The sequence below is a fragment of the Serinus canaria genome, chromosome 8, assembly GCF_022539315.1.
Source record: "Serinus canaria isolate serCan28SL12 chromosome 8, serCan2020, whole genome shotgun sequence".
NCBI lineage: Eukaryota > Metazoa > Chordata > Aves > Passeriformes > Fringillidae > Serinus > Serinus canaria.
Window position 1 is genome coordinate 10,415,745 of NC_066322.1, and position 15,533 is coordinate 10,431,277.

The 15,533-nt window shown below is 38.5% G+C and overlaps 1 protein-coding gene across 8 annotated transcripts in view; it reads right to left on the bottom strand.

Annotated features, from left to right (window-relative positions):
- The window catches only part of ST3GAL3 (ST3 beta-galactoside alpha-2,3-sialyltransferase 3), a 171,256-nt gene that overhangs the window by 111,974 nt on the left and 43,749 nt on the right, over positions 1 to 15,533 (bottom strand). The gene's annotated exons all lie outside the window — the stretch shown is intronic.

Here is a 15,533-nt window from a genome sequence, read left to right on the forward strand (position 1 = left end):
GATGGAGGGGAGCTGTCAGTACAAACCCACAAAGACTCTCAGAGCTGCTAAAGCCCCCAGGCCGAGCTGTTAACATTTCTTGGATGTGATGAAGTTCATGATCCAAAGTGCCAGAGGCAGAACAGTTCTCTAAGCCAACCATAGCTGCCATCTCATATCATTCAACATTTGCTCATCTCCTTTCTTGGTGCCGCATTTTGAGTCACCAAGTTACAGAAAACTAGAAAGGGGCACTCTACATTTTAAATCCATCTAGGGACATGTTTTATTTGTTCAATCTCTTTGAAATAGGCATTGCATACTGTCACTGCCAACATGCTCATAATGATAAGCTCCTAGTAGGTGTAACCCAGAGCAAATTTAGAGTAGGGCTGGGTACAGCCTTGCTGTTTACCATTCTGCTACCAGATGAAGCTATCCAAGTTAACCTCATTTTAGATACACACATTTGATTTGCAGGTATTTTTTCCTGCAAGATCCACAAATCTTGCAGACATCAGTGTTCCACAAATCAGGATGTAAAACATCCTGCATGAAGCATCCCATAGAGTAGTACACATCTTTCAAGCAAATCCAACTTTGAAAAATCACACTGTTTGTAGCTATGTGGTTCTGTAATAAAAGAACTGTACAGAACTGAAGTCTACAAATGAGCATCTCCTTTGTATTTGATGACAATGTATTTATTACATTATGCACCTGCATAAATAGGTGCCTCTTTGACAATGCTTTTATTTCCAAATGGGAAAACTAAAAACTTTTACTCTCTTAGTGCTTTAGAAGTAGTAAATAGCTTCATCTCAATAGCCTCATTATGGTGCTTGGACTCCAAGGCCATCCTCATAAGCCAGCCAGCCAGGAGCATCATGACACTTATGACAGAAGGGTGCAAATCTCCCCGACATCTTCCAGGTCCAGATACATTATTCCAACTCTCAATGCTCATGCTCATGCTGGGCTGAGGTAGCTAAAGAGCTAGTGGAGAAAGCAGAAATAATGTAATTAGATAACACTGTGGACCCTTTAAATTTTGCTCAGATTTTGTGCAGGAAAAAAAACGGTAAAGTAAAAAATTTCTCCAGAATAAATGAGAAAAACAAGTCACAGTCAGTAACTGTAAACATCTGCTGTTTTTAAACAAGTGCCTGCATGAGGGTGAAGTTAAAGGGAAGTAATTGGCTTATTCCACTGAAGAGAAAATGCACTCTTGCTTTTTTTTCTGACTTTTCTCTTATGAGACCAGCACACATCCTGAATTCTTATGATATTCTGTGCTACTCCACACTGTTATGTGGACATCAATCTCAACAAAATTTCACAATTTGGATAAGTTAAAAATCCAGCTGCTTTCAGAGGATTTAGAAAAAGCAACAAGATTTTTCCTTCTGCTTGCATTTGGCAGATGTGTGTCTTCTTTTAATCTCAAATATGAAAACGTCACCATGGTTAATTCCTTCATCATGTCCTGATCAGGGACAGCATGTCATCCTCACGGACTGGAACCTAAATCCTTTTAGAAAAAGAAATTAGTAATACAACTCAGTGTTTAGATTACTAAAAAAATGGCCACAACTAAACTCATGTAATTGAATATTACAAAATCTACTTGAAGAGACAGATTTTGCTGCTTTGCCTTTCACATGGAATTTAAACTGCGGCTTGTAAAAATCAAAAAACTTCATCTACTTGAGATCCTCTTATTGAGGAGTGATGTCTCTTGCTGTTACCCTTGCATACAAAATATATGAACTGACACATTTCTCAAACAAGGAAAAGGGGTCCTTGGCAATGTGGTCTCTAGGCTGATCCTTCTCCTTGGGGTTTCTCTCTCTTTAGTTCAAAATAACCTGGGTCTTATGCCTACACAGCAGCTCTACAAAGTTTATGTCATGATACATGAAGAATGAATAGGAGATGGAATGAGAACATGAAATGAAGGCATATAAAACATAGTGAGATATTATGGAACAATAATGAAATATTAGTATATACTTTGGCAGATCACTAAATCAAAGCAGTTAATGCTGAGACCCCATAGTTATACCCTGTAAGATTCAGAGCATTTAAATTTAGGTAGGAGTCCCTGGATCAGACATATCCACCATATCCAGTCATGGCTCAGTGCTGGCAAAAGGACAATTTTGTAGACTCCTGGAATAAAACTTTCAGTTCAGTTTCCCTCAGATTTGCTGAGGGAAACTGCATTTCAACCACCATACGGTAAGAACTAATTACAAGATTTGCTTCAAAATTTCAGGACTGCTGAAAAAAATACACTACTGAAGACATAAGCAGAATGGTTAGGATGTGCATTTGTATGTATTTCAATTAATATCAAAAGGTCACAGATAATTGAATGGTATTTTTTAATACATCACTTACAGTCTAATAAATAGACAGCTTCCAGTCCTCCACATTCTTTTTCATAATATCATATATACTTATAAAGCAACAAACTCTATTTCATGAGGAAAACCCCAGAAACAACTATAAACCAGCCCTCCCTTCCTGCCCAACTGGCAAGGAATTCTATTAGAGAGGTGAAAAAGTAAGTGCTCTGTCAATTCTCCCCTTCCTTACAGACTGCCAGGCTCACAGCAAATACAGCCAGTTTACTTAGAGGCAGGGGAGGACACCTTCAGCAGGTTTGGTGATGCAGCTTCTCAGTTACTCTGCGGGATCTCCTTGACTGGAAGACACCACCACAAAACCCCACCCTGGGTACATGGCTGGAGATCCACATTCACCAGTGTGGCTTGGGAAACACTGAACCAAAATTTTAAGAAGCTCCAATTACAGTTCTTACAAGTTTGCAAACCTGAGTTCAAAGTATTACACAGCCTGATCATTTGATATTTGCTATTTTCCAGCTGAGGAAAAAGTAAACAAATGAAAGGAATGAGTAGATAGAAGAGGAAAAGCAAAGTGCTTACATTGAAAGAGATGGGAACTGCATCTACGGCCCTGTAGCCAGCAAAATAAAAGTAAATATTTTAAATTTCACCCCAGTATGTAAGCAAATTCCCCAGGGAGGTTGTATGGCCAAATACAAGGAAAGATGATCCAAATCCCTGTTTCTAAAATGACATGATGAATGGTTAATTCTGCTTCTCTATCAAGAGCTGCGGCTTCTCATGAAATTAATTTACAATTATAATCAACACATAGTTCTATTTATTGATTTGGACAACTCAAGAACAGCAGCTGAAGAAGATTAGTTACATTAAATTGGCCCAAGAAAACAAAGTTTTGAAGACATTCCACGAAAACCCACGACCTACCTTCACAGCCCTGAAGGAAGCGGTGACACGAAGCCAGTTCTGCCCTTGGGAAGTGCAGGGCAGGCAGAGGGGCAGGGACAGCTCAGAGCAGTGACACTGCAATGCCACTCACCCTCTGAAATGCCATCTTGGCACAAACACACTGAAAGGGCTTCCACCCACAAAAAAGTCATGAGGATCCTACTTCCTTACTAAATTCCATTCCTAGTTTTTGCAGTAGTGGAAATTAGACCACTAGCAGAAGAAGTAATTTCAGATTAGCCCCAGCCATGCTAAATACATAAACATCTTAAGAAATACAGCTGTAAGTGATTTCTCTATCAGAAAGGACTATCTCATTGTACCATCCCTTACAGGTCCAAGGACCAAGAACTCTGCCTGGAGCTTCTCAATTAACAACCTTTTATCAACACCTAAAAAAGTGTCAGGATTATTGTGGAAAAAAGAACTAAAAGCTTTCAAGGTAGACAGTTTTTATTTGTTTAAGTAAGTAAATAAAGAAACAAAATCCTGAGGCTAACAAAAAACAGATTTAAAGGATGAAGATAAGAAATGCAACCAAAGTCCATGGCACATTTTGTATGTGACCTCATGCTGCATACTCCTCCAAGATTGGGAGATCAGGGATATTACTCAATCTCCTTTGGTTTCTGTAAACTTTCCCTTAAAAAAAAAAATCTGTTTTGGTTACATCTTACCTTCAAGACTAGTAGCCCAGAGAAAAAGCAGAATTGTGTTCAAATAGACATAGATGAGCAAAGAAAACAGTCCTTTTCAGGTTAGCTTGTGTTTTTAAAGAAACATGGAAAGGAAAAAACAACTGGCTAGAATACCAATTATTAGACTAAACAAAAAGCATGAAATCCAGAAACTTTATTTTCACAGAAGGCAGCTGTTTACCAAAGAAAGAAAAAAAAATGAAGATGACTGCTCCCTGAGTTTTTGATTATTTACTAATCTTTGGACAAAAAACATAACTTAATGATGAAGTAACTTGCTGACAATCAACACAATTCCCCAATGTATATTACTAGACTTTTATCTATTCTAGTTTCCATAAGTCCAAAATTACTGGATTTCCATCCTCAGTGATAAGTATCAGCATTCTGGTTTTACAGACAGGAGACAAGGATAACCTAAAGGAGGCTGACCACACTGTTTGGGATGTGTTAGGACTCAGTAGCCGATTAAAACTCTCTCAGCAGTCAGTTGGGATTCCTAGCTCAACTTTTTTTTCAAGAACCTTCTAAAGAATGTCTCTGTTTCTCCAAAACCAGAAATTAGAGTGCATCCTGATACTAGGCTATCTACTCTCAAAGCCTGCAGAAACTGAATGCTGGGATTAGCTACCTAAATGCCTCTTAAAAACCACTGTTGGTGCAATGACCATACAAAAATGAAGCAACTACAAGCCCAACAGGAAATAAAATGCTCAACTATTAGATCAATTTTTGCCAAACAAAGGAATGAAGGAAGATAAATTGCAGCATCATAATTTTGTTGCTGCAATCCATAAATCTTCCTCACCAACCCTCATTCTTTGTTATAGGCAATGCTTTCTTTGGACAGGGAACAGGGTTTTTCTATTTGTAGTATAATGAACTCAGCAGTGTAGGTCCAGAAGAGACAAGCAAGTGCTAAAGAGATAAGAATAAATAATTCAATCCAATTAGAATCCAGGAATCCTCTGCTCAAACTAACAGGAATCAGTACATCTGAAAACAAAGAAAACTTCCCCAAAGCCTATAGCTGTGGGGGGGAAAAAAGTCACCTAAGAACTCCTGGAACAGCATAGCCAAAATTACAGTTGTATGTCTGTGGATAATACACTTTAGTAGATTTGAGTGTCAAAATCCAGTGCTTAGCAGCTCTAAATGCCAGATAAGAACATCAGTCACACTGAGGTTTTAATCATTAAATCTTCCTTCAGAAAAATGCAGTTCATTTAATTGTAGAGTGCACCAGGCTATGGACTCAGCATCTTGCTAGGTGTAGAGCACAGCAGAATAATATGGAATATGTCAACCATGATTTATTATTCACTATTTCCCCTATCATTGAAACATCAATCAAAATTACCTTGAAGATAGTAAAACAGACAAAAGGAAGCACTTGTATAACACACAGTTAATTAGCAGATTTCTCCACATCAATATGTGGAGAAATCTGTACAGACACCAGATATATAAATGGGATCAAAAGCTATTAAAAGATTTAACAACATCCCTAACCTGGGAGCCCTAAAGCTTCCCCCACTCTGAAGCTGGAGAGCAGACCCTGGAGCAAGGAAGTGCCACAATTGTGTACTTTTCTCCTTCCCTAAACTAGGGGAGCATTTTGAGACAAGATATGGGAGCAGGTGAGTCTTTGGTCTGGCCATTTTTATTTTCCAAAAGAAGTTCAAGCCTTTCAGTGGCAGCAGCAGATCTATTGCACAGACAGCTGGAAGACACCAAACCTTAGGGAATGAACTCCACTTGGAAAGATCTCTCTCAGGAACTGACAGAGATGGAAATCTAACACGAACACTTCACAACATCCTCCCTTTTCAGTTTCTTCAGTAACTTTCCAGGGCTAAGGGTGATAAAAGCTGCCCTTTAAACTCTTCTTTGGAAGGTCTGGACAGCCTGGGAAAAAATAACAACTTAACTCCTCTAAACAAAAGAAAAAGCCAACTTGATATGGCCAGGGTGCTTCCCCCCCTTTCCAGATTGGACTGAAATTCAGAGAAAAAAAACACTGGTCGGTGAATAAAGTGCTCTAGATGGCATGCAGAGGTGACCTCACAACTGGGGAATGTGGTTTAACAGTAGTTTTACAAAATGCTGTATATAGCCATGAGGTTTTGAATATTCCTCACTCCTCTTTCTGAAGCATTAGTCCAAAAAAGGCTGTCTCCACTGACCTATATTAGAGACAGATGTCAGGAATTCAAGCAGGCATCAATTAATCTGGTAAGTACCACACTGAAACCCTAAGAAGAACAACGCTACGGGAGGAAAAATGCTTCCTCCAGAAACTTTGCTGTAAATACAGAGCACAACCCTGTCCTGGAAGAACCCTTGCAGTTCTGTGAAGGCACTGTGACTACAAGTGCCCTCACAAAACTAAACAAAATCCAAACTGCTTTAGGGAAAATAGATAATAGCAGCAACCTTTAACAGTAAGAACAGCTGCAGAATTTCTAAGATCAAAAAAGCCCTTCTGTTTACTCCATGCATTGTTCTAGTGAATGTTCTTCTGCTAAGATAAATGCCTTTTTTTTTTTTTCCTTCCTTGGCTTCAAAGAGCAGCTGCTTGTCTGAAAAAGCTGCCCAACCAACTGCCCAAAATGCCATAGGTAAGCACCATGAGTCAGAGAACTCAATCAAGTTTGTCTCAAAGAACTGTGAATAGTCCAATTAATCAGACTGTCCTTCATCTTGTATCATCATAACTCCACTGAACACCAGCCCTACATCAGGTGGTTAGTCATGGCTCTGAGACAGAGAGAGAGAGATATGTTTTTTCCAAATTGTTTGGTGAACAGGCTAAAGAAGAGCTCCAAGGCTGAGACATAGGTTTCCCTTGTAAACAGGACAAATCCTATCCTCTCCTTGTTAATTCACCAAAATAGCAACACTTGACAAAATCATCTGAGCCAAGTACCAAGATGTTAAAACACAGCTTTGACTCCTGTACAGATCAAGAGTCCCTGACTCAAATAGTCCAATGACATAACCACCTTTGGGAATTTCTGCCTTCAACAACATAAAAAAGGGTCACTAAAAGAAGATGAAAGGGGACAGGAGGAAGGCACCTGACATTTTGCAGCTCTACAGGACATCACTCACAGTTTTGAGGTCTTCAAGATTAACACTTTTAAGGAGCCAGGGAGAAGATATTTCTAAGTAGGAATTTACAAGTCTTAAATCAACCAGAATTATCCAAACACATTCAATATGGAAATTAAAAACACTGTTTGTTGGCTTTTCAGTTTATTCTTTGATGAGTTGGAACAGATTGCACGGCAGACAAGGCAGGAACAGTACATACATGTTTTCTGTTCCTCCCTTTGTGGTCCTGATTCTGATTTCTTAGAGCAGGAGTGGGGCTGCAAGCTAGTGTTAGCAGTGGCATTTCTGCCTGTTTTCATTTCTGCTGTGAACTGGGAAAGAATCACATGAGTTTCTCTGTAATGTTAGAGTAAAAAGTATTTCATTAAAATTAATTTGCCTGGTTTTCTCAATGGCAAATAGAGAAAACCTCACCTCAGCCTCATAATTTAATTCAAACACCCATAACCTCAAAAACATCTTACAGCAACAGCTGCTCTATGACTCCTTCCCCAACGTGTCACATCAGACACAGCTCCCATGAACCTTCCTGCTGCAAAGTAGCCCTCATCATGTTTTGTTTATTGCAATGGGCATCACACACCATCACCTCTTCCACCAGTCCTAGTCAGGTCTGGGGTGCTATGGACTGGACTCTCCAGTGCAGATTTCTCAAGGATGCCAGCAGCAAGATCACGCTTCCTGAAGGAAAAAGCACATCCTTAATTTATCAATCTAATCAAAACTAACCTTGTCCTTCAGTCCTAGAACAACTAAAATAAAGAAGTTTTTACTCATCCCAACTTACTACCAGGTTTCCAGTCTTAAGAGTGGGAACAAACCAAAAAAAATACAATATCTCTGGATATTATTGGATTATATTTAACAGGGTTCCTTCAGTCTCCTTCATTCCTCTCTTCTGCTAGACAGTTCTCAAGCACAACAATAAGGCTTCTTCCATTCTCACAGCACAATAAGATATTGTTTCCTTACCTAACAGGGGCTAATCACAGCTGTTAAAAGTAGGTCTTGGTTTTACTGCCCTTCCTCAGCATGCAAGAAGTCTGTATGTGTTTGTTCCAGTAAACTCTTTCTTGCCTTGATGACCTACTACATACTCTAAAATTTATGTATGGCAATCTTTGCAGAATGAGGCAGACAGCAAAGCTTTGATGTCTCTGGTCACATGATAGCAATGCAGAAGACAAAATTAGAGGCAGACTGAGTATGCTAAGTTGTCTCTTTCCATACACTCCATTTACAAAACCTCCTCAGAGCCAGCTTATAAATTAAGGGCTGACAACTGAGCTGTGTGTGGATACCAGAGCAAGTGTGCTCTTCAGAGTAAGTGACAAGATTCAGAGGAAGGCTTGATAAAATAGATAATGTTCACCTTTGGAATACACTTGATTCCCATTCAATCATCTGATGAGGGTTCCCTACAACATTTCCAAGAAAACACAAAAGGGAAGTAGGTTTCCCTCTGGAGGTGGAACGTTGCTGACCTTGCAGGCAGGCACAGAAGGGTTGATGCCTGGTGTTCATACACACATCTCCAGGATTTTCAAGAGAGGAAGCTCTTGCATCAGTTTAAGGATAAGTTCATAACTGCTTTGATTCAATACAGGCAGCACCAAATCACCTGCTTCCACAATGTGTACTGATGCTTTGCTCTTTATGACCAAGATCAAGAATAAAATGATGAATGCCAGTGTTTTAACATAATTTTCTATCAAAACCAAAATCTCTTTAACTGAAGTTTTGGGAATAACCAATGCTTGGATAGTCCAATTCATTCAATTTTTTAAAAGTTACTCAGGGAACAAGAAGGTCTTTCTCGGAAGATATTTTGTCTCTGAGTTTTAGAACAGATTTCTGAAGGAAGAATATGAAGTGTAGCTTTTAATGCACTCTTCTCTCAAGAAAACAAAGGAACATGATGACCTCCATGCCATTTATGAGCTATTAGATAGTTCCTGAACAGAATTTTGCTACTAAAGCAAATTTAGCTTTCTGTGAATGCAACAACTGTAAAAAATTTTGCAGGAACAACAGTAGTAGAATAACAATAGTAGAAATTTGTAACTTGTCATAACTATATTCAATCCCAGAAAACAAATAAACAAACATGTAATTAGGTTGATGCTACTTGTGGTAAAGAGCTACAAGCAAAGTAAGCATTCCACCTTACACATACAAAGGGGGAATAAAAAACTGAGATATCCCAGTTTTATGCAACTCATCCAGCTGGTCAGAAGAACAAAAAATGTGCAAGCTTAGTCCTAACATGAACATATAAAGCAAGAATCAATCTCACACATAGCAGGCACCTTCAGGAATAGTCACATGAAGAACAAGCCCATCCTAAAAAGGTGTTCATTTTTAGTGAGCACAATAACTGGAACTATTGGTATTATTTCTTTTTTCTCTGTGGAAATTCATATTAGCAAATGTGCTATTGATTGCAAAATCAAAAATGGGTTGAAAAGCTTATGAGTCATTCCCTTTTGCTTTTAAAATATTTGTACTTCAACTTTCTGCCAAGGATATGGAGAACCCCTGGTGTTTGAAGATTTATTAATAATCTCTAGTAGTTCAAAAAGTCCTCTGCTACTTCTTCAGAAATTCTTTCAAGAATCTTATCCAGACATACCAATTCTAAAGCACATAAACTTAGGTATCTACTGCTTGAAATTTTATTGTTGATATAAAGGAGAGCATTTTTCCCCCTCATCCAAGAACAAAACTCTGAATTTACTGCACACTTCTACCTTTTCTATAAATACATTATCACTGTCTCCCCTTATGCTCTCAATAAAACTATTTTTCCATGAGCATTTCTTTCTTATGAAACTGAACTTTTGGGGCAAACAGTATAAAACTGCTCTAAACAATGCCCAGCCATTCATATTTCTTGCTTTACATGGTTTTCCCACATGGTTTAATTCATAATTACTTCCAGCTTCAGGAAATTGGCCCTTTTAAAGGCACCAAACATAAGTTCTTGACTTTGTTTGCACTTAACAAATCAAGCAATGAATCAATTCTATCTAAGCTGCCAGCAATTCTGCATTCTACAATTTTTATCTTCTTCTTCATCAACTGAGACTGTGTCTAACACAAGAATCCCAAAGTTACATAAAGACTCACATAAGAAATCCTTATCAGAATGCCAAAAGGATCTAAATTGAAACAAACTGAAATGAATTAAGAAGAGCAAAACAAAACCAGGGATGGCAGTTACATCCCACCCAAATGTGGGAGAGGTTCAATGGATGAACAATAACCAGCCAGGTAACTGAATTGCTGTAAATAGCTTGGGTTAATTTTCTTAACAATTTCAACTGCTCAAACAATTAGTACAGCATGGAAGAGATTAAGTAGAAGGAGATGAAATAAAAATCTGAAATGAAAGAGAAATAAATAACTAATTGCCAGAAAAATACCACTGTCATAAAGCATGCTAAGCCTTTAAATAATCTTTCAAAAAAGCATCAGGAGACTCTTCATGTGATGGTCAGAACCCTTTCATTTAGCCTATGAGAGACACTCTTAGTCTTGGACAGGACAGGATATCATTGGGACTTCTCACTTTTCTTTTGTCCCTCATTCAGGATTGCAGGAATACAAAAAGACAAATTAAAAAAAAAAACCCAGGGCAGAAAGAAATCCCACAGCACCAGGCATGGGGAAAGTCCAGCATTCCAACACGTTTACTGCTTATTTTTACAGTGTTTAATGGCAAAGTACCACACAAAGACACAAACAGTTTCAAAGCAGCCTCCCAGCCTCAAAAGAAAATGAGGGGAAGGGGCTCTGTTTCAGTTCTTCATTATTAAAGCTCTGAAGTAAAGAAATTTCAACAAACATAAGTAACCCAATCTGTGTGTTTCCCTAGCCCAAACTCCCTCCATTTTTATGGTCTTTTCAAAGTCTAGATCAAATTTCATTTGAGTTTGCAGGGTGAAGGTTGTTATTCCTGGCTTGCCCCCCCAAGACACAATTTCTTTGTCTTTTCTTTTTAAGACAAAGTTGAAATCATCATGAATATTCAAAAAATCTTTGCACCTTCCAATCTATTCTATAATAATGAAGAAATACGTAAATACACAACATTACAAAATGTCTAGTTAAACACAAAGGCTATTGGAAAAAATATTCCTTCTTTTAGTTAAGTTCTGCCTAAAGATTCCCAAAGCACACAATATAAAATATATACCAATATAAAACATATACCATATAGTTAATAGAGTGTACTCAAATAATATATTATATTATGTTAATATTATGTTATTGTGATCTTATAACCATTTTTCCAATTGAGAGGGGCAACAACTTTTTTTTTCCTATTCCTACCTTGAAAGAAAATGAGAAGATGCCCTGTTTTAAGTGCAAAATGAATCCATGAAACTCACATGTATCTCCTAACATTCGTTAAACTTTATGAAGGACTGGTTCTTCCCCACTCAAAGTCAAACCCTGGGAAGATTTTTCCATCAGTCATCAGCTGAGATTTTGACATCCACAGTTTCGAACTGCCTATGGCAGAAGGTGAAAAGATCTACCAAGTTCCTAAGGGGAACTTTTCTCTGTTTAGAGGCATCAAACCCCCAGGGTACCTGCTGAAGTCCCTATGAAAGTAGGTTCTGAAGGATGAGTTTGAAAGAGGGGCAGGAGCAGTCACTAAGCTTCCATCCCACTGAGGAAATGACACACCAGCAGAGCAGGAAGGAAAGGTGGCAGAGAAGCACAATGCAAGGGAGAAGCCCCCCAAATCACATGGGTTACAAAGGGAACTTTTCATATGCTCAACACAAGGGAACCTACACTTGCAATCTGCCAAGGCAGACTCAAAGCAGTCATTAAAGTGACTAAACCAAGCATTCAGAGAGTACTAAGTAACAGAAGAATGACAATACAACCTTCAGCTTGGCCAACTTAATAAGCATTAAATACAGTCTATAATTAACTCCACGTTCACAATCCTCCTTTGGAAATCTCATTTAATTCAATGCAAACATAGATTCTGCTCGGGGAATGATTCAGAATTTGTAGTGAATGAGACTCTTGTTTCTAAGACCTGGCCAGTCTCAAAGAACTACTACAATATAAATATTTAATAATAACAAAAGCATGCAACTTGTTGCCAAGCACAGATGTTAGAAGTGACTGCAAATCTTGGCGTTTGGTGGCACCCAGTAATCCACTGGCTGAGTCACCAAATTGATTGATAGCCTTAAGTTGTTCAGGAACTACTGTCCCGCCCCGAGAATTAAAATCTGTGAGTTGTATCAAAGTTTTTGTGTAAGTGTTTTTCTCTACACAACCAGCAAATGTTATCCTTACAGGTTTTAAAACGGTTCCTGCTGCTTGGGAAAACTCTTTAGCGGGGAGAAACAGATGCAACTGGCCTGTTTCTATACTTAGTGCATATTTTGTTTTGATATTCTAATTCTGGAAATGGTGTTATGGTTATTAAAAACATAAGTAAAAGATAAATTCCTCTTGCAACAGATCTTTTTCACTAACCTGGTCCTAAGGAGACTTTGGTCTTGTTTTGACTAAGGGAACAACTCATTCATAAACTGCATTGTCTATGGAAGTCCTCAGTTTTCCATTTACCCTGTGTGTCATTAACAATCCCCACCTGGATATCATCCTGCCCTTAAAAAACTGTTAGACTTTCTAAAGAAGAGCTTTCCCAGGCTCAGGCACCAGAAAGAAAGCATCTTCCACCTTAATATTCTTCTTTCCAACAAGACTGGCCAGAAGCTGCCATTTCCATGAAGCCTCCCTACAGCACCTTTAAAAGTGGCCATTCCCTCACAGGTGAGACTGCTGTCCATGCCAGCCTCCCTAATTACAGCCAGGCATTTATCAGCTCCCACAGAAAACATTACTCAAGTGCTTCTGACAGAATTCCTTCCAAAGTGAACAAATCTGGTTCCATTAGCATTTCCATGAATTCAGGGAGAACAAAACCATCACATTCCTGTAACCACAGCAGACTGTACTATATCTGAATAACAGCCCCAGACAACTGCAGGGTAGAGGACATTAAAGCAGCAGTGCACAAAAAACACTAAAGATGCAAAGGCAGATGGACACATTACTACTTACTTATGTCAAATGTTTTCCTTTGTATGACATCCAAAATGCAAGTCAGAGCACTTAAGGTGTAATGCAGATCTACCTTTGTAGAAAATGTTAGTCTTATGGGCCATTAGTTTCCATGACATACCTGACACAGCCAGCAACAGGTTTTGAGCAAATGAGAGATTAAGAAAAAAAATCCAAAGAAAACTAATTGTTGCCCTAAGTGCTTCAAGTCACACAAGATTCTCAGATGCTGTCAATGAAGTGAACCCTATAAAATTATGATTTATGGCAAGATTCCACCAGAGCGATTATATCACAACAACAGACACAATTCAATTATTTCTGCCAATAAAGTCATCAGTGCAGAACATATTACCCCTTTCAACTCAAAGCATTTTTTTTTAACCAGAAAGTGCTTCTATGATGGTACCATCTTGACTCAGTCACAGCATGTATTTTGAACCACTAAGTCACACTGAATTCAGTCTGTACTCAGAAATTTGGTACCACAACATTTCTCACCAACAAAGGTGAACTTGTAGAATGGTAGCTAAGTCCTCTACACTATCAGCCATTTTTCTTCCCACATTTATTTCCTACATTTTATGGTATTTTCAGCCATTTTCTGTCTTCCATGCTTTTAAAAAGAAAAAAAAAAATCCAGAATAATTCAGGCCAGAAGTCATCAGGCAGGTCATCAGCTCTATTCTAAAGCAGGATCAGCTTTAATTTTACAAAAGAAAGAAATAAACCACAACAAAAAGAAAATAAGAAAATAAAACCATAAAGAAACACCTCACAAAGCTGCAGTTTAAAAAAAAAAAGTTATTTCACCTACATACAGTACTTGCTTTCTTTTTCCTTAAGTTAACTTGTAGTATTTATTTTAACCATGCTGATTTTGTTACATCTCTTTTTAGAAGCTAACTCTAGGACTTTGAAAAATAAACATGAATACTTAGAGTATATATTTTTAAGTAGTCAACAAAATCTTTTTTTAATCAAACTAATGGAGAGTTTATAATGGGTAGGTTTTAAGAAAATAAATCAGTGCTCTAGAAGCCCTCCAGCAGGTAAAAACCTCACTTGGCCTCATGCTGAAGAACAAGAAAAAGCAGACTGTGCCTTGGAGTGCTGTAATCAAACAGGTAAGTCAGCAAAGAAGGGGGGAAAAGAATGGAACAGAGGCCTGAGGGGAAGGAAGACTCGAGGGGATTTGCTAAAAGCCAAATGAAAAGGACAGTACAAGCAGAAGGAGAAGGAAAAGGAAGACTGAAGCAGTGGTTTGGATGGAGCACAGACTGGGATGTCAACTGTGTGTGGACAGTCAGCGGGCGTGTTCAATAAATTGGACATTACAAAATACACAGAAATAGTCTGGAAATAAACAATCAGTCTAGTTAAAAAGCTAAAAAACATTTCCTTCTCCAACACCCAGACATTCACTCAAAGGTTACTTTACCCACTTCACAATTTTGGATTCATCTTTTTGCTTTGACTTCTACACGTATAAATTGAAAGTAATGTATCGTGTGAATCTCATCCCACAGGATTGTATGGGTACACACACTCTTGTCCCTGAATCACTAGGATGTCCCAACAGAAAATTTAACAAAGAAAATGTGTAAATATGCCACCAGCATGGGCTCCAGAGAGCATGCAACAACTGCGTGGAACACTACCTTGAATGAGAGCAGAAAGAAACCTTGAGCTATTCATGCAGTCAACGCTAGCCTTCCTGACCACTGAATGAGATACAGAGCCTTTGGAGGAAAATTAATAAACAAATAATCAATATTCCTTCTTTCTCATATGCATTCTGCAATCTTTTTGCCATATGTTACTATAACTGCGTTTATGTACCCAGCTGCTTCTGCAAAAGAAATTCCTACCAAGAGACTTTCTCATCTCTTGCAGTTCCCAACACACTTAGGAGCTTTTATTCCATTATGGAAGCTCACAGACTGCTCATCATCACTAAACTGAATTGTTTCACCCTATAGGTACAATGATATCTTCAAAACATTAAGAATGGGGCTTATATTGACCTGACATGCTGTGCAGGGGATGTAGGACGCACGAGATTGGTTCTGGCCCTTTTAAGTAGAAGGCTTTTAGTAGTGTTTTTGCTCCCAATACCAAAAAATTCTGTCAGGTTGCTGACCCCAGAAACAGGGTGGCTACTGACCCCTAGTGTTCAGCAGCCCAGGCTCAATTCGGCTGATTTAAGGCAAAAAGCATGAGAAGCATCCTCATCCTTCAGCACTGCAGCGTCCTTCTGACACAGCAAGAGGTCCCCGCCTTGTGCTGAGGTTCTTTCCGCTCTATTTCATCAACA